The sequence below is a fragment of the Saimiri boliviensis genome, chromosome 16, assembly GCF_048565385.1.
Source record: "Saimiri boliviensis isolate mSaiBol1 chromosome 16, mSaiBol1.pri, whole genome shotgun sequence".
Classification (NCBI taxonomy): Eukaryota; Metazoa; Chordata; class Mammalia; order Primates; family Cebidae; genus Saimiri; species Saimiri boliviensis.
Genome location: NC_133464.1, coordinates 33,054,099 through 33,056,646, shown reverse-complemented (window position 1 = coordinate 33,056,646; position 2,548 = coordinate 33,054,099). Strand labels below are relative to the sequence as shown.

General features: G+C 33.4%; 1 pseudogene; it reads left to right on the top strand.

Moving 5' to 3' along the window:
* Positions 1-1,400: 1,400 nt before the first annotated feature.
* LOC101036003 (pre-mRNA-splicing factor SPF27 pseudogene) lies at positions 1,401-1,919 on the top strand (annotated as a pseudogene).
* Positions 1,920-2,548: the final 629 nt, after the last annotated feature.

Below are 2,548 nucleotides of genomic sequence, written 5' to 3'. Positions count from 1 at the left end.
ACAAGCTCCCGTGACACAAGTTTACCTGTGTAACAAACCTTCACGTGTACCCCAAACAGAAAATAAAAGTTAAATAATGATTAATTTTTAAAAAGAACTGCAGAGCAAAATATATAAATCAACAATTGTAATGAGAAAAATCAATGTATCTTTTTCCAAGATCCATAGATCAAGCATATCAAAAAACTATAATACAGATCTAAAAAATATAATTATTAGCTCAAAATACATATGACATATAGAATTGTTAATCTAAGAAACAAAAAATGCATATTCCTTTTGAGGACATAAAAATATTTATAAATATTGGCTATCTACTGGCCATAAGGAAATGTCAAAAAATTCTTAGAAATTGAATACTATATAAACTATGTTCTCTGATCATAATGTAATAAAATTAGAAATAAACAACAGACATATAATTAAAACATCTTGTATATTTAGAAATTAAAATACTAATAAATTTAACTATTATTAAAAATAAAATAGAAGAAATTACTAAATACAAGCTGATGACAATATAAATATTCATTGTTGAAATTTTGTAAGCATAATATTTAGAGTAATATGTTGATATAAACACATTGACTGGACAAGGTAAAGATAGAAAACAACCAACGCAGTGTTCACAAGAAGTTGGCAAAAAAGCAATATAACAAACTTGAAGAGGTAAGAAGAAACATCATCATATATATATATATATATATATATATATATATATATATACATATATATACATATACATATACACACACACACACATATGTGTATATATATATTTGATGTACATATAAATAAATATGGGGCTGTGTGTGTGTGTGTGTGTGTATATATATATATATGGCAGGTGCAGTGGCTCACACCTGTAATCACAACTCATAGCACTTGGAGAGACCAAGGCAGGTGAATGAGGTCAGGAGTTCAAGACCAGACTGGCCAACATGGTGACATCTCCATCTCTACTAAAAACACAAAAAAATTAGCCAGGTGTGGAGGCAGGTACCTGTAACCCCAGCTACTCAGGCGGCTGAAGCAGGAGAATCACCTGAACCTAGGAGGCGGAGGCTGCAGTGAGCGAAGATCGTGCCACCACACTCCAGTCTAGGTGACAAGAGAGAAACTTATATACATATATCATATATAAGGTAATGTGATTTATAAGGCAATAAATATTATCTCAAAACCAAGCAAGAGCACTTGAAGAAAATCACAGGCCTATTTAACTTGTTATCATAGATGTGAATATCAAAAATAAAGAATTAGCTACCTGTATTAATAGTGTATCAAAATAATGCATAGAAACCTAAGGTTTCCAGAATAGCGGTCATGGGTTTGGCGGCCAGAGAGGTTATAGCGGATGTGCTGCTGTACTCTGATCAAGGTTATGAAGCCCCTGGTGTATGGTGCTTGTGGACAGGACACTCACAGACAGCAAACTGCTAAAGAACTACCTGAGCTACCAAAGAGCCTTGGATTATTCTGCTTTTGAAGACATCATGAAAAATGGATTTGAAAGACTGGTCCCTCGACAGCCAATTGAATTGCTCCAGATGAAACGATCTGAGCTTCCAGCCCCTTCCTCCAGTCAAAAAATTGACTCTGCTGCATGGCAAGAATGTGTAAACAATTATATGGCCCAGCTAGAGCATCAAGCAACTTTAATTGAGAATCTGAAACTAATGTCACAGCGTGGATGTAATGCCTGGAAGGTATATGATGAAAATCTAGTTCATGTGATTGAACACACAGAGAAAGAAGAGCTTCAGAAGTTAAGAAAACATATTCAAGATTTAAACTGGCAGCAAAAGAACATGCAACTCTCAGCTGAAACTAAATCAAGAGAAATCGAATCAAATTGGATATCCCTCATCCGTAAGAATTACAAGACTGAACAGACTACGGGACTATTGTTCAACTAGAAAATGAAAACCATCAAATTCAGTAGCAATATGGAGAGGCAAACAAAGAAAACATCCAGCAAGACTTCTGAAAAGGCAATCTTGTGGGTGGAAGAAAATTTGGCTTCATGGAAGCCATCTGAACTTTCTCCAAACTGTGAAGGATAACAGCATCTTCCAGAAACCATTGATGTTTAAATGTTTAGAGTGTGCGGACTGTTAATAATTCTATTTGTAATTCTGTTCTATCTTAGCAAAATAAAAATGTCTAGGTTGATGGTATTTTTATAACCATTAACAAAAAATTCTAGACATTCAAAATAAGTGCAACTTTAGCATAATATTATGTCACTGAATTCATTTTGAGCTGTGTAGGCCATACTTCGTATCTAAGAACCTTTATTTAAAGCTTGCAACATATACAGGAAGTTGGAAACTTTTAGTTTATGTCTTTGTTTAATAAAGAGATATTTCTTAACAGACACACAAAATTATACATATATTAATTTTGTAAGGCTCTTAGCAAATAAGAATAAAAAGGAATTCATTAACTCAGTCAAAGTTATAAAACAAAAGCCTAGAGCAATTTGGCAGCAATTAGCAGAAAAACACGACTATTTTAGGATAGAAAGAGGTGGGAAATGCCATAT